The sequence below is a fragment of the Macaca nemestrina genome, chromosome 17, assembly GCF_043159975.1.
Source record: "Macaca nemestrina isolate mMacNem1 chromosome 17, mMacNem.hap1, whole genome shotgun sequence".
In the NCBI taxonomy this organism is placed as follows: Eukaryota; Metazoa; Chordata; class Mammalia; order Primates; family Cercopithecidae; genus Macaca; species Macaca nemestrina.
Genome location: NC_092141.1, coordinates 80,202,189 through 80,229,534, shown reverse-complemented (window position 1 = coordinate 80,229,534; position 27,346 = coordinate 80,202,189). Strand labels below are relative to the sequence as shown.

Sequence of the window (27,346 nt, the reverse complement as noted above, 5' to 3'; positions counted from 1 at the left end):
TTGCTAACTACAGTCATCCTACTCTGCTGTGGAACATTTGAACTTACACCTTCTATCTAACTGTATGTTTGTAGCCAGTAACCAACCTCTCTTCATCCTCCCTCCTACACACATACCCTTCCCAGCCTCTGGTATCTGTCATTCTTTTCTCTACTTCCATGAGATTGAACAACTTGAATCATTGTTCTCTTAGGAGAAACCTTGGATTGTTAATACATGAAAAAATAAAATAGTTGTATCTTTTCCTGCCGTAAACTGAAAGAGAAGACCAGAAGTTTGAGATAGCTTCATTAAAAAACAAACAAACAAACAAAAAACACTATAATACATATTGTTTCTCTTGCTCACTCAGAATCTTAATGTACTGTACCATGGGTAACAGAAACTGTGCAAAGCAAATCTGAAGATAAAAGGGAGATCTACTGAACCTCAATTTCTGGAATTAATTGTATTTTGGAACAAGATGGGTAAATTATACTTGAAAATTACAAGCCTTTAAAAAATTTATTGTTTTACTGTTTTAAACCTTCCCAAGTTACTTGCTACAAAGGCACATAGGATATATAACATTTTAACCTGGCATGGGAGTTACGGTTCCTCCATTTTTTTTTTCTTATTTTCTAATACTTTGGAAGTAATTTTTTTAAATTCCTGAAGTTACATCCCAGTAGTTAGATGAGAAAGCATTTCATGAAGTAACTTGGTTTCACTGAGTTTTAATTCATCATTTCTCATCATACACTTGGTCTGAAAAGGGGGACAGTTTTGCATTTGAGCAATGGAGGCAATGGTAAAATAATACCCTCTGGTTTGTACAAATGTCAAATGCAAAGCCCTGGAAATTTGTGGTGCTTTACTGTATCTGGCCTTAAACTCTACTTGTCATAGAAAGCTCTAATAAGAAATAGAACTCATTTTAAGAATGGGCCATGACCTGAATAATCAAAAGAAACTAACTGGATATCTTAAATTCTTCAAAAAGGAGATTCTCTCCTTTAACTTTTAATGATCTCACCCTCTTTCCTCCTATTTTATTGCTATAAGTCTCTTGATTTATTAAAAATCCGTGAATGCTTTTAGATGTTATGTAAATAGTAGTTGCAGAAAAGTCACTTCTAACAGAAGAGACATTATTCATTTTCTCAGGGGAAAAATAACAACCTCTCATTAAACCATGGCATCAAATCTAGACTGTCAATGGGATTATTCAAAACTATCCAGTGTTTCTGGTGACTCTTATTTCTATTATTACTGCAACTATTTTTCATTCACAAATGAACTGCAATAGTGAAATACTAGTATAATTCTCCATGACAAAAAAAAAATCTTGGTGACAACAGTTTTAATGGTATGAGCCTTGTATCAAGGTTCAGTCTTATGAGTGACCAGGTAAGACAGACCTAATCGCCACCTGTCAGATGAGGACATATAGTCCATTAAAATGCCAAAAGAGGTCTTTTTAAACTTTCTAAACTTGGATTCTTTTGATGATATTGGTAAAATATAAAAAAAAAAAATTCCTTGTAAATAAGTATTTCAGCCTAAGAACATGAATGATCCAAAAGAAAGATATTGATACCTTTTCTTAAAACCACTACAGTGAAATTCTTAACAGGTTTCTTTGTTTTTTTTAAGGTTTATCTGATCAAAGAATTGTGTGAACTTTCCTTCTGATAGGAGTGTTTTCCTTCCTTTCACATTTAAATTTATGTTTGGAGTTTCTTATGTGTCTCACAGTAGAATATATTCAAGATAAAGTAAAAATGAAAACACTTTAAAAAGGTGTGAAATCTGTAGTTTCATGTGTTCTGAGAATTACACTATCATTATATTTATCTGACATGGTATTTGATAGCCAAATATCTTTTTTTTTTCTTTTTTGAGACAGGGTCTTGCTCTGTCACCCAGGCTGGAGTGCAGTGGTACAATCAGTGTTCACTGCAGCCTCAACCTTCCAGGCTTAAGCAATCCTCCTGCTTCAACCACCTGAGCAGCTGGGACTACAGTTGTGTGCCTCCTCACCCGACTAATATATTTTTAAAAATTTGGTAGAGATGAAGTCTCACTTTGTTTCCCAAGCTGGCTTCAAACTCCGGGACTTGAATGATCCTCCCATCTCAGCCTCAAAAAGTGCTGGGATTATACGCCTGAGCCACCACTCCTGGGCTCAGCTAAATATCTTAAATTCCTTTATGGAGTAGTTGATGTGCCTAGTTTGAGGCTGTGTATACCAATGGGATCATTCAGATAGAATCACCTCCTGATACCCACCATATGCATTCAGTTGATATAAGTAGAAGTATGCCTATTCCCTCTTCTCATCCTCTATTTCCTGCCTGGGGTGAAACTTTTGTCCTGAAAGCTTACTTAATTCTTGCTCATCTTTTCTCCCTAGAACTATTCGGGGTGTGTGTGTGTGTGTGTGTGTGTGTGTGTGTGTGTGTGTGTGTATTTCCAAAAAAAGTACCTGGGCTTCTTGCTTCTGGCTAAAGAGTTACCTCCCAGAACCATGATCCTGAATATCACAGAGCTAAATACAAATAGTACTATTAGCCCTAGTGGGAAGACACGTGTGAACAATCACTAATAATTGCAGCACTCCTGGTCACAGGACTTGGGTACAACCTCAAAAGCTTTCTTTGACACCACCATGTATCAGACTTGGGATGTGGGAGCAGTTTCCATCCTGGTTTACAGACCCCTGATTGCTGTGTCCCATAGTCAGATTCTTGCTCCTGTCATTGCAAATCCGGCATGACACCTGTTTGTCACCTCTATGACTTTTGACTGCAGGTCACTCTTTCAGGGAGCAATCTGTCAATATTTACCTGTTCCCAGACCTTCTTATTCCAAATTTACTTTCCTTTCCATATAAAACACGGCTGAGGGCTTTTGTCTATCTTAGGCAGAAGTCCCATCCAGTACACATTGCTTAGATAGTTAATTGATCGCTACTTAAGTATTTTCAGAAATTCAAGTCTACTATCTTGTTGAGTACACGTATTCTTAGCAATCTACCCAATCATGTTGTGAAGGTTAGTTAAGCAAAGGTGTGGTTTGGTAGTCACTCAGGTCCCCAGAAACCACCTGAAACTGTGTATAGGACAAAATGTTATTCCCAAGCCTTACTGGTGGACAGGGGTTGCTGGCATGAACGCTAACTCTTTAGCATTGCTCATCCCTGGGCCCAGCTGAGTGAAGCGCAAGATAGTGGATAATGATGCTGTCATGCATTGAATATTGCTATATTCGTCTTATGAGGCACTAACATCCAGGCTATATTTGAAATAGTGATTTTTTTTTTGAGTCTGAATTTGTTCAATAAGCTTTTCTTAGCATTATGTCCTGTTGAAATAATTTTAAACCTAGGCTTCATTATTTATTATTTATGACTTCATTATATGCTAACGGCCATAAAACATCATGGCTAGTGACACTGACTCTGATGCCAGACTACCTTTGCTCACAGTCCAGATCAAAACTTCCTAGCTGTGTGACCTTGGGCAAGTTACTTAACCTCTCTGTCTCCCAGTTTCCTCTTCAATTGTTAGAGTAATAGAGTTTTGTGGTTATTAAACATATTCATGCAAATAAGATTCAAAGAACATATTTAATGCTAACGCATGGAGGAATTCTTATTATTAGATATTTATCCCACAATTTAACTTATACATAAACTTTAATGTGACTTCTCTGAAAGTTAAGTTTATTATTAATGTGGGAAAATGATAATAATGTCCCACAGCATAGGGCTTGCATTGCTTATTACATGTAGACCCTTATACTTGGATATTTTTAGTTGACAATCTTTAGATTTTTAAGTAATTCAAAGATAAATTTAGCTATTAATATTACCCAGTATAAAATCTTAAATCAGTACCCATCTTATTTATAGTTCTAACCTGAAAGACTGTCGAATATTTTGTTGAATAAAATTATACGTATTTCACCTGATCTGTACTTTTTATTTTACTAAAGTATGAAATGAAGTTTCTTTCAATGATTTATTCTTTAGGGCCCTTGTTAACTTCTAGTGGTGATCATACTTTTTCTGTCTATAAACCGTGTGATTACCTGTTTCTGAATTTTTCAAAGGACAGACATTCTGATTCTATTATGCATTTGTCAGAAGTCATCGAATCTCTTCTGACAAGTGAAAATAGATCTGACTTACGGCTCCTGTTCTTCACTATTACAAACTTTTCTGATAATTGTCTTGAAATGGATCACGTCTTTGTATATTACAGAGCATCTTGTTCCAGATATTTTGGAAGTCACCTAGGCAAATAGTTATTTTATTTCTATTTTCTACCTTGGATAAGGGCTTCAATGTCTCCTGTAGGCCAAATGGCCTCCTCTTGAGAATCACTGACATATGTTGTGCTTGTATAGGCATAAACATTTTCTGGAAAAATATACAAAAAACTGTAAGTTATTTCTTCTGTAAAATGGGTAAAGGATATCAACAACTTTTATGCTGGCTGAAGGTTTTACCTACTGTGTATATTATTTTAATGTACTCATGAATACATTCAAAATATGTGCGTATGTGTATACACACACACACACACACACACACACACACACACACATGCTCTCTCAAGTCATTCTGGGCATTAAGTACCCAGAAACTAGTAAATTTTTCTAGTTTTCCTTGATTACAATTCCTTCCTCATACTTTTTTCCTAATTCTCTTTTTCTTTTCAGTCTTTTGAAAAAAAAAATTCAATGCTGCCACATTGATTTCTTTCCTTCCCTTGTCCTTGCCATTATTATGACTGGTTATTGCAGGATAAAGATTTCTCTCTTTGTCTGGAACTCTATTGCCTGCCCCTTCCCTCTGTCTCTCTCTGCCGCCAATTATTACTCATTAGTCAGACTGTAAATCTGGGATCATGCCCACATTTTCACAAAACTTTTAAAATGTACCTTTCTAATCTATAGTGCTCGTTCAAATTTGCAGTGCTTCTTGAAGCTCGAGACCTCGTGGAGTTCAACTAAAATGCCATTAAGTTGGACATAGTGGAGCTTTCAGCGGGTGACAGTCAGTAAAATAGCAGCTTCTACTGAAAACAGAACCTGGCAGCTGGGGAATCCCAGAGTAGCAATCCTCATGTCTAAAAATGGTTCTGATATTCCATTTAAAGCATGTATATTTTTATTTAGAAAATATTTATTTAGCTGTCAGAAACACTTCAAGTAATCACTACTCTTTAAAAGGGCTGGAGTCTGGTTACACCCTCAGACATCATCAGAGCTCTCTGGTTTTTCAAAGCTGAGTATAATGAGCTATAGTTGAAGAACCCTTTATAGTTTCCCATGTGGAATTTTCTTGTCACCTACTGTATACACAACAGGAATCTCTGAATCCTTTGCATCTTCTAAGGTTCTATTCTTGATTTCTCGGCACCCCCTTATCTTTCACAGTAAACAGAGACACGCCTTCAACAAGGAAAAGCAGAGAAGATCAAGGGAACTCAGTGACTCAGTTTAATCTCCTTATGTACCCAGACTGAAAGATTTCAGCAACTACCCAGTCAGACATCTCTTAATGGAGGAAATTAGAAAGCCCCGATAAGATAAGGAGGAGGAGGTAGTAACTGATTAGCTGCAAGGATCTCAGGAAGGGACTGACCGTGAGAAAAATCAATGGACATTTTGTTTGGTTCTGTTTCTAAAGCAAGTGGCAACCAAGAGAGCATTTGGAATCAAAGCTAAATCAATAGTCTAGGAAAAGAAATCTAGGTCAGGGGGATTCCTAATTGACCAAGCAAACTCAAACCATGACCTAGCTAATCTTTCATTTTCTTCTCTGCCTTCTTTCCTGCTCTCTTAACTTTCTGACTTCATCTTAGAAATTATGTCTTCCAGATATCTGCATCGAATGGGTCTACCTGGAATTACGACACCCACACCCACACATGTGTGTGCATACACACGGTAACACATGGTAATGTAGATTACTAGGTACAAAATACACATACATCTGTTTATTTTCTCATCACTTTGGCTCTTGTTTTTATATTTGAGGATTCATTTTACTTAATGGTTTTTCAGGGGTTGCTAATTTGTGCTTGTGTTGCAAGCGCTGAATCCTATTCCGTTATGCTCTCCTGATATTCACCATTCCTTACTGAGTCTCTTCGCCCTCTCCTATAAATCCTCTGTTCTTCCAATATGCGCATTCACACGTTTACTTTTGCCACAATCAGTGCAGGGTTCTACAATCATAGTATGTGATTAAAACATTCACAATCTACTGAAATTTATGAAGAATACTGGACACATAATAATGAAGATGAAAACACCAGGGATGTGTGGTCACTAGATCACTCAATGGTCCTTATCCATAAACTGTGACACTGTATCCCCTCAGATTCATCAACTACCTCAGATAACAACATTTCTGAAATCCTTACAACTAGATTGCAATAAGAAAAAAAAAAAAGGATGATGTTTCTCATTTACGTCTTATTATGAGAGTATGGAAATAAAACATAAATGTGACTCTCATGAAAAATGAAGAATTGTAAGGTCTAGGTCTGGGCAGGACTTAGTTGAAAACTTATCTACCCCTCTTTTTTAAAGATCAATCAGATCATTATTTTTCACGTGGGCATGAATTTGCTAAATAATTTTAGCATAATTATTTTGTAATTCTCAGGAAAAAGTTGAACTTAAAGAACTCAGTGGAGAAATTTATATTATTTACATTTGTCATTGCATTGCTGAAGGCCTGCTAATATATCACATATTTTGGTGCAATGAACCAGTGTGTGTAAACGCTTCTAAGGAAGAAGCTCTCTAGACATTTGCAAAACTTGTTTTCTCTCTGAGACTCTGATCATGCTCAGCTAAGTGGATTGATATGAAAAGATGCTCTCTAGTTCCATTCTGAGGTCTCCTCAGAGAACAATTGAGAAGGTCTGTACTTCTCAGAGTGGGACTAGCCTCTTACAAAGCTTGGAAAACGTTTATTTTATGTTTCAGAGAACTACTAAGTTGAATGAAGCTGTTGGTAAAGAAACTGGTCATCTAAACAGTTTAGGTGGTTTATTCCATCTCTATTGGCTACTTTGAAGTATTATATAACCTCTTGGTGATCTGGAAAAGTGATAGAAAGAGAAATGTTGGCTAGCCAATGTTAATTTTTGTTCAAAACAGTGAGTCATATAAACTGGGATTTCCTCTTTGGGCTGTTTATTCTTGGCATATTGTCTGAGTCTCAATAATTTGATGCAATAATTCTTACTTAGAACGTGGAAAATGCCTTCCTGGGTTTCACGGAGACCTCTATTTGTCTTGATGTTTCCTGTTGGAGGGTCTGCATTGGATGCATTTGGAGGAATAAGTAATCTCATTAATGGCTACCTGGTGAGGCTGCTTGGTTTTCTTTTTCTCCCCTTTTTACCACCTCTCCATTGACATGTATCAACACATTGGCTCATCTGCTATGATTCTAAGAAACAGTTTCTCATCTGTGTTTTCTCATACACTGACCATCCAATTCAGAAGAAGTGCAGAGGTGACCTTCAACTAGAAAAGGCATGAGAGAGGAGGGAAAGAGGAGATGCTGTTAAAGGCTACAAAGTTTTAGTGGTTAGACGGGAGGAAGAAGTTGTAGTGACCTACTGCTCAGCATGGTAACCATAGTTAGTAATAATGTATTGTACATGTCAACATTGCTAAAGGAGCAGATTTTAGATGTTATCACCACAAAAAGCAATAAGCGAGGTGACGGATATCTTAATTTGCTTGATTTTAGATATAATAAAACTTCATATTTTACCCCATAAATATATACAATTGTAATTTGTCAATTTTAAAGAAGAAAAAGCGGCTGGGCATGGTGACTCAGGCCTGTAATCCCAGCACTTTGGGAGGCCGAGGCAGACGGATCACAAGTTCAGGAGTTTGAGACCAGCCTGGCCAATATGGTGAAACTCCGTCTCTAATAAAAATACAAAAATCAGCCTGGCATGGTGAAAGGTGCCTATAGTTCCAGCTGCTCGGGAGGCTGAGGCAGGAGAATCGCTTGAACCCAGGAGGCGGAGGTTGCAGTGAGCTGAGATCACACCACTGCACTCCATTCTGGTTGAAAAAGTGAGACTCCATCTCAAAAAAAAAAAAAAAAAGCTCAGTCGCTCACAGAACAGGGCCTATAATAATCTCTCATGTAAAGAACAATTCATCATTTCCTTTCCTGCAAGGAAAACATGAGACACATGTAAACTATCATGTAAACTATTTTCCTGTGTTTATCCTTTCATGATTTCAAGGGTGTCCTTGGGTCTTCAGGACTATAATATGCTATATCATCATGCCATCTTCTTATAAGATGAAACTATTTACAAAGTAAGTAACCAATAGGCATCTGGACTGCATATCTCATCTCTGGACAACCCTGTTCCAATAAACCTGGGCAGTAACACAGCATCATGGTTGATAAGATGTGGTACAGGTTATGCAGTCAAGGAGACCTTAACTCAAGTCCAGGTTTTGCAACTCACTAATGTATCAGTTTGGGCCCCTCTCCTGCAACTCATCTGTGAATCTATTATGAGAATTGAAAGCGATATAAGGCACCTAAGCAAAGGACGTGGCACAGCGAAAGTGGACCACACAGATTTGCAATTACTGTTGTACAGTTAAAAGTCAGTTTGTTGCTGTGGAAGACAGTATGGTGGTTCCTAAAAAGAAAAAAATTAAACATAGAATTACCATATGATCCAGACATTCCACTGCTAAACATATACCCAAAAGAATTGAAGGCAGAGAGTCAAATAGATACTGGGACATCCATGTTTATAGCAGTATTATTCACAATAGTCAAAGGCTGAAATCAACCTAAATGTCTATTGACAGTGAACAAATAAACAAAATATGGCTTATACATACAGTGGAATTTTATTCAGCCTTAAAAAAGGAATAGAATTCTGACACATGCTACGCCGTGAATGAACCTTGATGTCACTATGCTAAGTTAAATAAGCCAGGGACAAAAGGGCAAATGCTATATGATTCCACTGACATGAGGTGCCTAGAGTAGTCAAATTCATAGAGACATAAAGTAAAATGTTGGTTATCAGGGGCTGAGGGGATGGAGAATGGGGAGCTAGTGTTTAATGCATAGAGTTACTGTTTGAGGTGATGATAAAGTCTGGAGATGCATGGGGGTGCTGATTGCACATTGTGAATATATTTAATGCCACTGAACTTTATATATAACTGGTTAAAATGATAACATTTCATGTTGGACACATTTCTCACAATAAAACTATTTTTTTTCCTTAAAAATCACTTTGTTAGTCATTGTAGTCAAAAAAGCTTATTCTTCCAACTTACAGAGGTCCTCACATATCCCGTACTTGTCATGATGATGATCATGATGATGTTATGGATTCTTAGTTCCTTTTAATTTCTATTTTGTAGAACTGTAGAAATATAAAGTTGAGGCAGAGGGGAGGAAGTGTATTAGTCTGTGTGATATTGTGGAATGCATATTTGGTCTTCATTTCCATTTCCTAGGATACAAGTCCTAAAATCCTTGGGATCTCCAAAGTGCTGCCTTTTGTGTGTCTTTGGTCTGATAGGTTCAGAATGGGGCTGGTCACCTGAAAGACCAAGGCAGGATCAGAGGGTTGGGACTTTCAGCCTCAACCACAACCCAACCTTCAGAGAGGGGAGAGGGTCTGAAGGTCAAGCTGATCACCAGTGGCCAATGGTATAATGAATCATGCCTATGTAATGAAGCCCTCGTAAAAATCTAAGAGGACAGGGTTGGGAAGGCTTCTGGAGAGCTGAACAGGTGGAGGTTGACGGGAAGGTAAAGAAGAAGTTATGCACATGCTGGGGGAGTGGCCTACCCCAATCCCACCAGGACAGAAGCTCCTGTACTTGGGATGCTTCCCAGACCTTGCCCCATGTATATCTCTTCATCTGGCTGTTGATTCGTGTCTTTTTTTTTTTTTTTTTTTTTTTTTTTAAGGCAGAGTCTCGCTCTGTTGCCCGGGTTGGAGTACAATAGTGTGATCTCGGCTCCCTGCAACCTCCACCTCCTGGGTTCTAGCAATTCTCCTGCCTCACCCTCCCGAGTAGCTGGGATTACAGGCTCATGTCGCCACGCCTGGCTATTTTTTTTTTTTTTTTGTATTTTAGTAGAGACGGGGTTTCACCATGTTGCCCAGGCTGGTATGGAACTCCTGAACTCAGTCAATCCACCCACCTCGGCCTCCCAAAGTGCTAGTATTACAGGCGTGAGCCACCGCGCCCAGCCCCATTCGTGTCCTTTAAAATATCCTTCATAATAAACCTGTAAACATGTTAACCTGAGTTCTATGAGCCACCCTGGCAAATTAATCAACCCAAAGAAGGGCTTGTGGGAACCCCGGTGAAGCCTGTCAGTCAGAAGTTCCAGAGGCCCAGACTTGTGACTGGGCAAGAGGAGGAAAGTGGTCCTGTGAGACTGTGCCCTCATCTTCTGGGAACTGATGCTATCTTCAAGAGGATGGTGCTGGAGCTGAATTGGAGGACACCCAGCTGGTGTCTGCTGCTTGGTGTTCGGGGAAAATCCCCCACACCTTTGATCATAAAAGTCTTCTTCTGTGTTGATCATCGTTGTGGTGGTAAAGCAGTGTCATTGTCTGGAGTAAAAATACCTGAGGTTCATTGTCCCACCCCAAGGGGATTGAGGATGCCGACACACAGAAGAAGTGAGTTTAGGAGCAGAGGTTTAATAGGCAACAGAAAGGGAAAAGAGAACAGCTCTCTCTCTTGCCAGAGAGAGGGGCGCCTGAATGAGACTTCCGGCCTGCAGCAGAGGGCACTGGAATTTAGTCAGGTTTGAGGAGGTGGTCTCTGATTTACACAGGGCCCAAAGATTGGCTGGACCAGGTGTGACGTTTATAACCCAAAGGGCAGCTGGCTGCCCCACCCTAATCCTCTTATTAGGCAAGCGGGCTTTCCATTTGGCTGGTGCCGTGTTGTCTGCTCCCTACTTTACACGTGGTTGGAAAGCAAAAGGGAAGATGGAGCCGCCATTTTGAACATGCCTAGTCTCAGGTAGCCTTATCCTATTGGCACAACTGCCAGCATTCAGCCATGCAAGCTTCCAGCTTGCTCGTGTCTGTCGGCAGCTCGATATTACAGGCTGCTCTTTGTTAGAAAAGAAAATGATTTGGGTAATGCTTTTCATTAAAAGGAAAACCTAACCGAGGACTTCCTTACCTTCACTATCTGCCTAAATAATTTCTTTTTAACTCCTGTGTCAGTGGTGTGAGAGCAGAGGAAACACACAGTTGGAAAGAGCTTTCCTGAAACAGTCGGCTTAGGCTTCCATAACCAAATACCACAGACAGAATGGACTTAAACAAGAGGAATTTATTTTCTCACAGTTTTGGAGGCTGGGTGTCTAAGACCAAGCTGGCAGCAGAGGTGGTTTCCTTTGATTGCCAAAGGGAAGTATCTATTCCAGGCCTCTTTCCTTAACCTGCAGATGGCCACACGGTTGCTACCTTTTACAACATGATCATTTCTTCATGCACACACATCTGGTGTCTCTCCATGTGTCCCACTGTCCTCTTCTTATAATGACACCAATTCAGATTGGATTAAGAAACACCCTAATGGCCTTATTTTAATTTAATAATTTTTATTTTTGCCAGGAATTAAACTTTTTATTGGTACAATTCAGATTTTATGAGAATAGCATAGAGACGCCCAGACACATAGATGTATTATAAATAATATATGTATATGTAAAATGAGCCAGCCCTTTCTTCTTCCTGCCCCATCTCTTCTTGTCTATCCCCAGCCCCAATCCAAAACAAGTTGGGCTCCTGGTTGCAGTTCCCTGAGTGCTAAAACAAAATTTCCTGTCTCCAAATACAGTCATATGTTGACATACTAGGAGTTAGGACTTCAACCTCCAGTAGGAATTTTGGGAGAAACCTGCTTTAGATCATAACAAGGGAGTGGTAATAAGAACATATATTTTGTATAATTTGTATTTAAAAAATCAATTTAAGCCAGGTGCATTGGCTCATGCCTGTAATCCCAGCACTTTGGGAGGCCGAGATGGGCAGATCACTGAGGCCAGGAGTTCGAGATAAGACTCGCCAACATGGTGAAACCCTATCTCTACTAAAAATACAAAATTTATATGGGCATGGTGGTGCATGCCTGTAATCCCAGCCACTCGGGAGGCTGAGGCAGGAGAATCGCTTGAACCTGGGAGGTGGAGGTTGCAGTGAGCTGAAATCACACCACTGCACTCCAGCCTGGATGCCAGAGCAAGACTTCATCTCAAAAATAAATACATAAATAAAAAATCAATTCAGTTCTTTACAGTGACTTTTATTTTTCAACAAGAATTACTGAGAGTCTGCTGTATCCCAGGCATTTTTCTAGGTTCTGGAACCACAGTGATGAACAAGGCAATTACTTAGCAAGAGAGAAACGTACAGTCTACCAATGAATAAAAATATACAATTCTATGTAGTGATACATGGTATGAAAACAATTAACAAAGGGCCATGGTGCTCGTGGTAGAATGGGGGGAGAGTGACAATTAGATAATGAAATCTACGAAGAGCTCTCTGAAAAAGTGATGTTTTAGTAGTCGTAAAAGAAATGAGGTGGCAGATTTGCCCATATCTAAAAGAAGATTACAGAGTCAAAGAACAGCAAGAGGGAAGTCTCCGAGGAAGGATAAGCTTGACACACTCAAGGGACGGAGAGAAAGTCAATGTGAGTGGACCAGTCTGCAAAGAGAAAAATGGTTGGAGATGAGGAGTTAACAGGGGCCAGATCATGTCGAATCTTGAAGGGTATGAGATAGATTTGCAGTTTATTTGTGGTTTATTCTAAATACAATGTAAGGTATTGGGGGAATTACAGAGGAGGGACATAATCTGATTTAAATTTTTAATAGATGACATAACTAGACTTTTGAACAAGTATGACTAGTAACAAAATCTACTGTCTTTGTACGTTATTCTCAGTCTATTTTATTTTTTTATTGTTAGATAAGGTCTCACTCTGTCACCCAGGCTGGAGTACAGTGGCACAATCAGGGCTCACTGCAGCCTCAATCTCCTGGGCTCAAGTGAGTCTCCTGCCTTAGCCTCCCATATAGCTGGGAACATAGGCATGGGCCACCACACTTGGCTAATTATTTTTTCTTTTATTTTCTATAGAGACAAAGTCTCATTTTGTTGCCCAGGCTGACCTTGAACTCCTGGACTCGAGCAATCCTCCTGTCTCAGCCTCCCAAAGTGTTGATATTACAGATGTGAGCCACTGCGCCGGGCCAATTCCCACCATCTCTTTAAAGCCTAGTCAATGGGAATAGTTTTACCCTGATCCTGGAGGAAAACTCTGGCAGGCCACAGCTTTCCTGCTCACTGTTTGGTCATAGACGGTTCTGTAATTACCTTAAATTGCAAACAGAGTTTCACTTCAGGAAAGCGTACAGCCCTGTGTAATAATCCAAATCCCGATTTTCACTCAGTGTTCATTTCTACTCTGTCTCCCCGTGCTGGCACCATATGGGAAGCTGAATTGGAAAAGGGGCAATATTGACTTATCTCCCCTAACCTGCACCTTCACGTAGCTATGGCAGGTGGATGAGACTTGGTTGGGAGCTTCGAGTTCTTTGGGCCTTATACAGGGACTTTTTCTCGTGAGATACTCTTGTGTTTCCTGTATTTCCTATGACAGAGATGTTTACACTTCTATTCTTGGTAATCTTTGGACATTCTTGCCAGGCTCCTGGGCATCTGGAAGTCCATATCTGGTTTCTTTCTGCTGAAGGTTTCTTTTTTCCCTGGAGACTCTATTGGACAAGGGGCAAAGACTCAAATTCTCTTTCTCTTGGACTCTTGCTTAGAATGAGTGAGGGAGATGCAAGATCCTTGCAGCAAGGTGTTCAGGTTTTCTTTTGAAAAACTACATGTGAGGGTTTGTCTCACACTCGCTTTGGTACCTGATGTTAATGTCTCAGCCAAACGGAGACAGAGAATCTATTTCTTACATACGTCATGTGACTCCAGTCGCTATGTGAAGACTGCTCCGTATGGGAACAAGAGTGGAAGAAGAAAGAGAGGTGGACAGCATTAGCAGTTTGGGTGAGACACAGTGACTGCTTGGAAGGAGACGGTGATGAATAGAAATATTTGGGATCTCTTGAGGATAGAGCTGTAAACACATATATCGACTTGTCTATCGAGAATGGCCAGTGAGAAAGAGAAATGAAAGCTGACTTTGAACTTTTTGGCTTAAGTCAGCAAACAGAAAAAATAAATATCATTTTCTGAGAAGCATGAAACTGCGGAATATAGCATCTAGGGTGTGGAAGAGGGTGTGTGATAAAAAGATTTATGAATCAATTGTTCTGTGTATTTTAAGTTTTAGAGCTGGATTTATGAGTTTAGAGTTCAGGGAAGGTTCAGGACTAGAGCTATAAATTTTGAACTCATCAGCAGATAGATGATTTTTAAATCCATAGGATTGAATGAGATTACTTAGGGGAAAAAAGTGTATTTAGCAAAGAGGAGACATTCTATGGCTGAGTCCTTTGGACTCTGATGTTTAGAGTTGGATAAGACACACTGTAGTGAGGATCATAGAAGGAGAAGATATGTTCATTGCGTTCAGAGAGATGAATAAAGTTATAAGTGAGAGTGGCATGTGGAACCACCAAAGTCCAGTAAAGAGAAGCCAGGTGATTCATTTTTGGATTTGGCAAGGAGCTGTTGGCGATCTTCATAAGAGTGGTTTCAGGGCAGTGTAAAAGCAAATGTGATGGGTGTGGCCTAAAGACAGAGAGAGAGAAAAAACAGAACAATGTGTGTTGAGTCAATTGCACATTTTATCATTATTTTCTTTATTTTTATCCATACTCCTGATAAAAAATGTTAAATAAGAAAGGCAAAAGAGCCAAAACAAAACAAAACAAAACAAAAAAACAAGAAAAAGAACTGTATGGTCTGTTATCTTCCCTCCTAGGTGACAAGAAATAAGGTTTCATTATATTATCAGTACTTTTTGCCTTCGTGGTGAAAACAACCAAGTGCTAAGAAAGAATTCTGGCAAAATTCCTTCGAGTCCTTGCTACCGCAGGACTTCTTTTGTTTTGTGTTTCTTTTTAAAAAAAATTAATTAATAACTCTGTACATCTACTAGAATGATAAAAATCTGAAGTACTGACAATACCAAATGCTAGTGAGGATTTGGAGGAATGGAAGCTCTCATTTGTTTCTACTGGGAATGCAAACTGGTACCATTACTTTGGAAGACAGTTTGGCAGTTTCCTGCAAGACTAAATATACTCTTGTCCTATGAGCTGACAACTGCACTCCTTGGTATTAAGGCAAATAAGTTGGAGACTTATATCCATATAAAAACCTATACTCTGATGTTCATAGCAGCTTTATTCATAATTGCCAAAACTTAAAAGCAACTAAGGTGTCTCTCGGTAGGAAGGTGAATAAATAAACTGTGGTACATCGAGCCAATGGAATATTATTCAATGCTGAAAATAAATGAAGTATCAAGTCATGAAAAGACATAGAAAAATTTAAGTACATATTATTAAATGAAAGAATCTAAGGTGAAAGGATACATATTATATGATTCCAACCAGATGACATTCTGGAAACGGCAAAACTATACAGACAGTAAAAGATCAGTTGTTGCAAGGGCTGAGAAGGCATAGCCAGGTAAACAGGTGGAGCGTGGAGGATGTTTAGGGCAGTGAAGACTATGCTGGTTTGTAATATAATGGTACAATAATGGTGGATACATGTCATTGTATGTTTTTCCATATCCAGAGAATGTATAAATAACACAAAGTGAATTATAATGTAAACTGTGGAATTTGGGTGTTAATAATGCATCAGTGTATTAGTACATCTGCTCATCAAATGTACCACTCTGATGGAGGTTGTTGATAATAGGGTTGGCTGTGCCTACATGGGGATAAGGGGAAAATGGAAACTCTCTATGCTTACCTTCAATTTTGCTGCGGACCTAAAACTGCTCTAAAAAATGAAGACTATTAAAAATAATTAGTAGTATTTAAGTAATTAGTAGTTGGAGCAAATTCAACTACTGAATGCTCAGTAATGCTCAGATTACTGAAATATAAGCATTCATTCTGGGCTTGCTCAATTTTAGGAGTAAATGTAGAGACGGGGTTTCACTGTGTTAGCCGTTTTTATATGATTCTCAGTGCAGCAGACCTCACATGGCATACTTGTTCTTCCTGATACCATTTCTTCTGAGACAATCTGTTTACTAACTAATTTTACTTATTTCTGCGGAACACAGAAGCCATGGCATACATTTTGTGTTCAGTGACTCAAGAAATGGCTTAATCTGCTAGGCTCGGTGGCTCACGCCTGTAATCCCGCACTTTGGGAGGTCGAGAAGGGTGGATCACAAGATCAGGAGATCGAGACCATCCTGGCTAACACCGTGAAACCCCCGTCTCTACTAAAAATACAAAAAAAATTAGCCGGGCGAGGTGGCGGGCGCCTGTAGCCCCAGCTACTCGGGAGGCTGAGGCAGGAGAATGGCGTGAACCCGGCAGGCGGAGCTTGCAGTGAGCTGAGATCGTGCCACTGCACTCCAGCCTGGGCGACAGAGTGAGACTCCGTCTCAAAAAAAAAAAAAAAAAGAAAAAAAGAAATGGCTTAATCATTGCATTCACATATTTGGAGTCCATTGCAGTGTTTCTTTTTTCTCTGAGTAAAGACAGTGTGTATATACATATATATTTATATGTCTAATATAAAGATTATTATATATATGCTGAAGTAGACTCTATTTTCAGATAGAAAGAGCCATATATGTGTGTATATATATAGAGAGAGAGCGCCATATATGTGTGTGTGTGTGTGTGTGTGTGTGTGTGTGTGTGTGTGTATGGGGGGGAGAGAGAGAGAGAGAGATCAATATCTATACAGATATCTGTATATTTCCAAAGTACGTTGGGGAAATCCACTCTTAAAGGGTGTCTTTGTTTGTGCTGCTATAACAAAATGCCATATACTGGATAATTTTAAGACAATTAAAATGTATTTCTCATAGTTCTAGACACTGGGTGGTCCGAGATCAAGGAACTGGCGTTTGGTCTCTGGTAAGGGCCCTCTCCTGTGTTTCACAGGAGAGAATGAGGAAGAGCAAGAGGGCCAAACCATGTATGAAGCCTTCCTTATAAAGGCCTTAATCTTATTTACCAGGGCACTTCCCTTATGACCAGTCACCACCCAAAGACCACACTTCTTGAGACATTTACATTACGGATTGAGTTTCAGCATGAATATTGGAGGGGACACCCTCATTCAAACCACAGCAAAGGGAGCTAGGGATTATGCAGATGATATCTTCCATCCTTGTTGTGTTATCTGGACTCCTCTAGTACTTATCCATGGCTTCTAGAATTAATTGCTTCTGCTGCCTTCATTTTCTGTGCTCCATCTCTGCGAACAGGCTTTGCTTCCTTCGAACACATCATATGTTTTTTTCCTAAAATCCTAAATGCTCTTCCTGCTGCCCGAAAGACTCCCTGGCTAGTCATTACCTTGGCCAACACGTATTCAGTGTTGAATCTCCAGGTAAAAGCCAACTTCTTAAGTAAGTTTTCCAAGACCCTATTGTAGTCAGTTAATTATCTGTCCTTTTTAATATCCACTTTTAGATTTAAACTCTGTGCAGGCTGGTTTGTGTATTGTTGCATTCCAAAGGCCTTGCACAATGCCTGTCATATAGTAGGTGTTCAATAATATTTATTGAACCAATAGTCAGCGCCAAGCACTCAGAAATACTGCCTAGAGAGGTCACAGCAAGAAAATTGACAGGCCCACCATCGTTTCCCATTATCTATGCTCAGGATCTTTGCAGCTATACTCAATCACGCATGCATTGGAAATTAATTTTCTTAGCACTTACTGTTAGAAATCAAGATCTAAACATATACACTACCAAAGTTCTGCTTTTGAAAGGTCGTTTTCCAGGTAGAATTTTCTTCACAAATTGACCATTGCTGAGTCTAATAAAAATAATTTATCTATTTTGGAGTTCAGCTTATAAAAGTTTCTGAAATCCAACAGATTTCAGCCATTTCTCGAATACTACAGATGTCTTGTTTTAAAAAAAATTACAACACCATATGTGCCCTGTTCCCCTGAGTATGTTTCAGGGAAGTTTTAGCAGTTAAAGTAGGTTTTTTCTTTCTTTTGAAACCTAGCATGTGGATTTAGTGCTTATTAAAGTGAGAGACTGAGCATGGTGGCTTGATTTAGGATTTGAAAAGGAAGCTGCACTAAAAGCTTCCCTTCAGATCTCTGCCAAGAGCCCTTCCCTGAACAATTCTCATGCTGAAAATTGTTGATATATTCCTTGGATACATTGTTGTCCATCTTTTTGCCATGTGGTCACGTAGGCGTATGGAAGCTTAGACCGTCATTATTCCTTTCAAGAAGGCTGTGTTCAAATGCTATGCTAAATAAGAGCCTATTGAAAAGATGGATATGTTTACTATTTGAATCATTCATTCTCTCTTTCCATGACACAAACCTTCTGAAACTACCAAATGCAAGCCTTTAATTTTTAAAAATCCAAATTGTGTGGCAGAGTACACCCAACTATTAAAAACATAAACCCAGTAGCCACAGACATGTCGTTGTGCAAACAAACCTGTGTGTGAAGTCTGACACTGGCTGGCTGCTCCATGTGACTAAGACAATATCCCCCTGAAAATGACCTCAATTAGTCCCTGTTGAGGAAAACATTACTCTAATTGTTTTTCATGACATCAGAATTTATTAGCTAGAGATGAAACATTTTCCCAAACAGTTTAAAAAATATATTCAGAGAGAATGCTAAAAATAATGATGATATTTGATCTTCTGGTACTGTTGGACAAAAATATCCAAGGACGCAATACCAAAACAAGACTCAGGAGAGGCCAGACTCTGCAGCTGCAATGAGGCCCTCGTTCATGGGATGCTTACAGTCCCTGCATTTGCATGGCTATGAAGGAGGGCTAAAAGGTTTCACCAAGGGCCTAGCACTAAAATTATGAGGTGCCATCATTCCAAACCAGGTGTTGGCAAACCACGTGCCCACAGGCCAAATCTGGCCCACTGCCAGCGTTTATAAATAAAGTTTTATTAGAACACCACTGCACTGCATTGACAAGGTAGGCATTGTCAATGGCTGCTTTTGCACTACAATGGTTGTTGAGTAGATGAGAGAGAGACTGCTTGACCTCACAAACCTGAAAATATTTGTTCATCTACACCTTTATGGAAACAGTTCATTGACCCTGTTTCTAGACTAAGAATGGCCCTTCTTTCAAATTACGTTCTTGGTTCACTGAGTTCTATTCTCCTTGTTATGAGGTAAAAAGTGATAGCTCACATGAGGTGGAGTGGAGATGCAGAAGCTCATTCAAATGGATTAAAGAGGAAAGCGTGGATATGGAGATGGTGGTAGCCACTATAAATGCTGCCAAAAATTGCTACATGGATTATTTTTGACATATATAGGGATCAACAATGAGGCTAAGATAGTTGGTATATACAGTATGGATTGTGGGTAAAAAGAGACATGGTTAAAAAAATGGGTTAGTGAGTCAAGAACATCTGCTGCCCATCCATCCTTATCGGACTCTCCTTCTTTTATCCCATACCATGGCTGTTCACCACCCAATCGAGATTCATCTCTATTACCATGGTAACAAGTTGGGGACACTGCTTTTTAAAGTTATTCTGATTCCCTGGTACATATAATACAGGCATTTTACCTTTTATAACTTCACCACTTAAAGACTGCCCAAGATTTTAATAGCCTAGGATTCCTTCCTATCTTTTTATGCACGTATTTACCTAAACAGAGTAGTATATTTATGAGTCGAGTTTTACTACATTAATATATATTGGACATTCAACAGCTTTAAAATCAATCTCCTATATCATTTATATTCACAAAATGTAGATGGTTTTTCAGGGAAAATGTTAGGTAGTAGGGACACTCATTTTTGTGTATAACCCCAAAACATACTTACCAATGTTTTCAATATTTTTTAATAGGTAGATCAAAGTCTAATTATATGAGACTAATATAAAATGATCAAAGATGGTGAAGAATGAGGGTGCCATTTACTAATTATAGGTAAACTATTTAGCCTTCCTTAATCTCAGTTCCCCTACTTAACTCAGCGTTGTATATCAATAGCAATTGGCTATTCCCTATATGCAAAATATTTGCTGTACACAAATAAATGAGACAATTGATGTAGCATGCTTGGAATAAAGTGAAAGATGTTAACATACTATTATTAGCTGTATTTTATACAATTATCAGGTCACTTTCACAACTCTAAAGTTCAGCCATATGACAAGAAAAGAACCTCAGGATATTTGCCACGTAATTGTGCGTCAGTCTAAATGGAACATTTCCCACCAAAAGTGAAAATAGCTCAGTCTGGCGTTTCTCTGGGTTGGGAAGGAAAAAAACAATCATTTGTCAAAGACACTATTTTATGAGGATTTAACTGGGCACAAATTGAATTTGTGGCTTGGCCAGGGAAAGAAATATTTGCAAAACATCTCAAAGATGACAGCGATATCCACATTGCCACTGGTAGCAGTTTAAAAATGATAACATTATGCTGCCACATATTTCTGAGAAAATAGTTAGTATTTAAGGGACAGTTTTCCTATTCAATACATTTCTCCTTAACCGAAAATTCTTGAGTCTTTCAGAAGCATGTTAACTCTTTCACAGTGCCATGTCGGAAATTCTTTCTCTACAAAATTAAATGGTATTCAATAGCAGAACTCTGATTTTTTTTTTTTCTGCTTCCAGTTTGAGGCTTGAATGAGCCTCTCAAATACTTCATTCCAATGTCATATCAAGTTTGTCTTTAAAGAGATCTTCCTTGTCGAAAACAGTATACTTAGTAAAGTTCAATAATTAAAATGCAGGTGTATTTTCTTTGACTTATTTCATAAATTATGTGTGTATGAGAAAAAATATAGACTGAGAAAAATATTTATTGCCATTTCTACTATTAGTGAGATGTGCACAACTGAGGCCGAAATTGAACAAAACCTTATAATTATTCTAGTCAAGTTCAAATGAAGGTTGCTCAGGGGGAGTGGGGGAGTGCCATCTAAATGGATCTTAATTTACCGGAACTGGTTTCCTCAGGCCTTTTGTTCTCATGATATTTAGTGTGCGATCTATTCACAGTGATTGGACACTACAATATTTTGAAATAATCCATCACACACAGGTGTGCCAAGATGTATTTGAAATGCATAGGACACTTCCTAGAAAAAACAAAAGGTGTTTTGTACAGATGACATCTGACCACATATCAACTTTGATATGCATCCAAGTGGATCCAACAACATTGCCTACTTTCTCCTAAACCTTTGGAGATGACTATTCTTCCTTTTTTAAAGAAGCATAAATAAAAGTGTTTTCCTCATCTTAACAATACCTGCTACAATATGGATGGACCTCAAGCACATGATGCTAAATGAAAAAAAAAAAAGGCAGATGCAAAAAGTCACATATAACCCAAGTTTTTTTATACAAAATATCCAGAATAGGCAAATCTGTAGAGACAAAAAATAGATTAGTGTTTGCCCGACGCTGGGGGTAGGAGCAAAAATTGATCAGAAAGGGTTATGAGGAATCATTTTTGTGTGGGCGGGGGGAGAACAATGAAAATGTCCTAAAATTGGACTGTTGTGATGGTTGCGTAATATTCTACATTTACTAAAAATAAATTGTACTTGTTTAGGAAAAGGACTTGATATTTATTAAGTACTTACCTGAGCCAGGAACAATACTAAGCACTTTATCTCTTCACTTTAATACCCCAAACAACCATCTTCAACAGGCTCTTTTATCCCTACAAGAAATTGGAGCTCAGAGAGCCATTGTGCCCATGGTCTCACAGAAAACTGAGAGGCAGAGACAGTATTTCCACTTGGATGTGCCCGTGTCCAACGTTGTAGTTTGCATTGAAGACTCAGTTCTATGGCATAGGAAAAAGCAGGTAGCGAATTGGTTTCAGAATTCAGTTTAATATATATTGATTGGCTACTCTGTGTTTAGCATTTTAGTACCTTTAGGAGAGAGAAGGTTTAAAAGAAATACATGACGGCTTCTGCCCTCAATGAGTTAGCACTTTGGAAGAATAGAAAACAATTTAAAAGTTCCGCAAGACCAGTAAGTGCTTCCAGAGATCAGAGGATAATGGTCATTGTCAGTGGCAGGGGCAGTTAGTAAAGAAGTGACATTTGTAAAGGAGATGCCTAATTTCTGGCACATAAATACAGACTAAAGCTGCCCCATGGAGGAACAGAACCAAATCAAAGCCAGGTCAGAGCCAAATCGAAGGTGGCAGCAAAGTGTGTTGGCACAAGTGAAACCAAAACAGATTTATTAGATAGAATATCTGGTGGTGACTGCATTGGAAGGAGAGACTGGAGAAATAAAGATCAAGTAGGAATGTATTTCTGAAAAGAGGTAGCAGGGTATTTGACTCCATGAGAACAAACGGTAAAATCATGGATATTTTTCCAATATAGGAAAGGCAGGCTAAATATTTATTATTTTATATCAATTTATTCAATTTCATTCTTTTCATACCCTGCAAGAGAGGCCCCTAATTGATAGGAAAACTGAGTCTTAGAAATTATTGTGATTTGCCCAATATCACACACAGCTGAAGCTGAAGACTTTACCTCTTAGCTCCAAATCTAGGGTACTTTATAGCTAGTGTTGTAAAATCAAAGGGCTCTAGGAGTCAGGCTGGCATTGTAAATGAGAGAAGCTTATTAGATAAAGGGGCAAAAAAAGGTAGTGTAAACATGATGAGAAATGGCAACTGATATTTTACCTTATTTTCCAGGAGTAATAGGGAATAGTGGAGACTGGTGAGTGCCTCATTTTAAAGGGAAATTGCTAGCAGTTTCCAAAAGGAGAAGCTTTAGATTATTAATTGCGAAAGCCAAAACATGTAGGAGTCATTCTTGACTTTTCACTTTTTCTATCACCCTAAAGCCAAATCCTGGACACTCTCTCTTCAAAAATATAACCAAAATGTGATCAGTTCCTTACAGTGCTTTCACTACCTCCAACACATCATCATGTCTTTCACTTAAAATATTGCCATGTCCTCCCAGCTATGCTCCCTAATCTTACTCTTGATTATCAAGAGCTTCTCAGACTTTGTTTGCAGCTTTATCAAAAGGCACCATCAAAAAAGTGAAAATGCCAGCATAGACTGGGAGGAAATACGTATTTTTATTTATTTATTTATTTTAATGGAACATTTCACAAATTTGCATGTCATCCTTGCACAGGAGCCATACTAATCTTCTCTGTATTGTTTCTTTTTTTAAAAAAAATATTTCAATAGGTTTTTAGGGAACAGGTAGTATTTGGTTACATAAATAAGTTTCTTATTGGTGATTTCTGAAATTGTGGTGCACCCATCACCAGAAGAGTGTACAGTGTACCCAATTTGTAGTCTTTTAACTCCACCCTTTCCCCCCGAGTCCTCAAAGTCCAATGTATCGTTGCTATGCCTTTGCATCCTCATAGCCCAGCTCCCACATATGAGTGAGAATATAGGGCTTGATTTTCCATTCCTGAGTTATTTCACTTAGAATAACAGTCTCCAATTCCACCCAGGTTGCTGTGAATGACATTATTTCTTTCCTTTTCATGGCTGAGTAGTATTTTATGGCATATACATATATATATATATATATATATACACACACCCCACATTTTCTTTTATTTTTTGTTATACTTTAAGATCTAGGGTACATGTGCACAACGTGCAGATTTGTTACATAGGTATACATGTAACATGTTGGTTTGCTGCACCCATCAACTCGTCATTTACATTAGGTATTTCTCCTGATGCTATCCCTCCTCCAGCCACCAATAGGCCCCGGTGTGTGATGTTCCCCTCCCTGTGTCTGTGCATTCTCATTGTTAGACTCCCACTTATGAGTGAGAACGCAATATACCACATTTTCTTTATCTCATTGTTTGATGGGCATTTGGACTGGTTGCATATTTTTGCGATTGCACATTGTGCTGCTATAAACATGTGTATGCAAGTATCCTTTTTGTATAATGACTTCTTTTCCTCTGGGTAGATACCTAGTTGTGGGATGGCTGAATCAAATGGCAGATCTACTTTTAGATCTTTAAGGACTCTCCACACTGTTTTCCATAGTGGTTGTACTAGTTTATATTCCCACCAACAGTGTAAAAGTGTTCCCTTTTCATGGTATCCATGCCAACATCTATTATTTTTTAATTTGTTTATTATGGCCATTCTTGCAGAAGTGAGGTGGTATCGCACTGCGGTTTTGATTTGCGTTTCCCTGATCATTAGTGATGTTGAGCATTTTTCCATATGCTTGTTGGCCATTTGTATATCTTATTTTGGGAATTGTCTATTCATGTCCTTAGCCCATTTTTTGATGGTGTTGTTTTGTCTTGCTGATTTATTTGAGTTCTTTGTAGCTTTTGGATATTAGTCCTTTGTCTGATGTATAGATTGTGAAGATTTTCTCCCCCCCGTAAGTTGTCTGTTAATTCTGCTGATGATTTCTTTTGTTGTGCAGAAGCTATTTTAATTAAGTCCCATCCATTTATCTTTTTGTTGCCTTTGCTTTTAGGTTCTTGTTTATGAAGTCTTTGCCTAAGCCAACGTCTAGAAGGTTTTTCTGATGTCATCTTCTAGAATATTTGTGGTTTCAGGTCTTAGACTCAAGTCTTTGATGCATCTCGAGTTGAGTTTTTATAAGGTGAGAGATAAGAATCCAGTTTCATTCTTCTACATGTGGCTCACCAGTTATCCCAGCACTATTTGTTGAATAGGGTGTCCATTCCTCGCTTCTTTTTCATTTGCTTTGTCAAAGATTAGTTGCCTGTAAGTATTTGGCTTTTTTTCTGGGTTCTCTCTTCTGTTTCATTGGTCTATGTGCCTATTTTTATACCATACTCTTTTTGGTGACTATGGTCTTATAGTATAGTATGAAGTTGGGTAATGTGATGCCTCCAGATTTGTTCTTTATAATTAGTCTTGGCTATGTGGGCTCTTTTTGGTTCCATATGAATATTAGGATTGTTTTTTCTAGTTCTGTGAAGAATGATGGTAGTATTTTGATGGGAATTGCATTGAATTTGTATATTGCTTTTGGCAGGATGGTAATTTTTACAATATCGAATCTACCTATCCATGAGCATGGGATGTATTTCCATTTGTTTGTGTCCTCTATGATTTCTTTCAGGCGTGTTTTGTAGTTTTCCTTGTAGAGGTCTTTCATGTCCTTGGTTAGGTATATTTCCAAATATTATTTTATTTTATTTGCAGCTATTGTGAAAGGGGCTGAGTTCTTAATTTGATTCTCAGCTTGGTCACTGTTGGTGTATAGCAGAGCTACTGATTTGTGTGCATTAATTTTGTATCCGGAAACTTTGCTGAATTTATTACCAGCTCTAGGAGCTTTATGGATAAGTCTTTAGGATTTTCTGGTATTCAGTCGTATCATCAGCGATGAGGGACAGTTTGACTTCCTCTTTACCAATTTGGATACCATTTATTTCTTCCTTTTGTCTGATTGCTCTGGTTAGGACTTCCAGTACTATGTTGAGTAGAGTGGTGAAATGGGCTTCCTTGTCTTGTTCCAGTTCTCAGAGGGTATGCTTGCAACTTTTGCCCATTCAGGATAATGTTGGCTGTGGGTTTGTCGTGGATGGCTTTTATTACCTTAATAAATGCTGATTTCACTGAGGGTTTTAATCATAAAGAGATGTTGGATTTTGTCAAATGCTTTTTCTGCATCTATTGAGATGATCATGTGATTTTTTTTTTTTAAATTCTGTTTATGTGCTCTATCACATTTATTGACTGTATCCCTGCATCCCTGATATGAAACCCACTTGATCATAGTGGATTATCTTTTTGATATGCTATTGGATTTGGTTTGCTAGTATTTTCTTGAGGATTTTTGCATCTATGTTCATCAGGGATATTGGTCTGTCATTTCCTTTTTGTTGCTGTTGTCATGTCTTGCCCTGGTTGTGATATTAGGCTGATACTGGCTTCATAGAATGATTTAGGCAGGAATTCCCTCTTTCTCCATCTTTTGGAATAGTGTCAGTAGGATTGGACCCAATACTTCTTTGAATGTCTGATATAATTCAGCTGCAAATTCGTCTGGTCCTGGACTTTTTTTTTGTTGACCTTTTTTTTTTGAGATGGAATTTCGCTTTTGTTGCCCAGGTTGGAGTGCAATGATGTCATCTTGGCTCACTGCAACCTCCGCCTCCTGGGTTCAAGCAATTCTTCTGCCTCAGCCTCCTGGGTAGCTAGGATTACAGGTGCCCGCCACCATTCCCAGCTAATTTTTTGTATTTTTAGTAGAGACAGAGTTTCACCATGTTGGCTGGGCTGGTCTCAAACTCCTGACTTTAGGTGATCCACCTGCCTCAGCTTCCCAACATGCTGGGATTACAGGTGTGAGCCACCATGCCTGGCCTTGTTGGCAGTTTTCAAATTACCATTTCAATCTCACTGCTTGTTATTGGTCTGTTCAGAGATTCTATATCTTTCTAGTTTAATCTAGGAGGGTTGTATATTTCCAGGAATCTATCCATCTCCTCTAGGTTTTCTAGTTTATGCACGTAAAGGTGTTCATAGTAGCCTTGAATAATCTTTTGTATTTCTGTGGTATCGGTTATAATATCTCCCATTTCATTTGATTGAGCTTATTTGGATCTTTTCTCTTGGTTAATCTCGCTAATGATCTATCAATTTTATTTATCTTTACAAAGAACCAGCTTTTTGTTTCATTTATCTTTTTTCATTATTTGTTTGTTTGTTTCAATTTCATTTAGTTTTGGTCTGATCTTTGTTATTTCTTTTCTTCTGCTGAGTTTGGGTTTGGATTGTTCTTGTTTCTTCAGTTCCATGAGGTGTGACCTTAGATTGTGTATTTGTGCTCTTTCTGACTTTTTGATGTAGGCATTTAATGCTATGAACTTTCACCTTAGCACTGCTATTGCTGTATCCCAGAGGTTTTGATAGGTGTCACTATTATTGTTCAGTTCAAAGAATTTTAAAATTTCCATCGTGCCTTCACTGTTGACCCAATGATCATTCAGGAACAGGTTATTTAATTTCCATGTATTTGCATGGTTTTGAGGGTTCCTTTTGGAGTTGATTTCCAATTGTATTCCACTGTAGCCTAAGAGAGTACTTGATATAATTTTGATTTTCTTAAATCTACTGCGA

At 38.5% G+C, this 27,346-nt stretch overlaps 1 long non-coding RNA gene and 1 other non-coding gene across 2 annotated transcripts in view; one reads left to right on the top strand and one right to left on the bottom strand.

Moving 5' to 3' along the window:
- The window catches only part of LOC139359376 (uncharacterized), a 365,570-nt gene that overhangs the window by 162,386 nt on the left and 175,838 nt on the right, over nt 1-27,346 (top strand). The window lies entirely within an intron of this gene.
- On the bottom strand, nt 23,346-23,449 carry LOC112424532 (U6 spliceosomal RNA). The gene has a single exon (XR_003015312.2). It is a non-coding gene; the product is annotated as a U6 spliceosomal RNA (small nuclear RNA).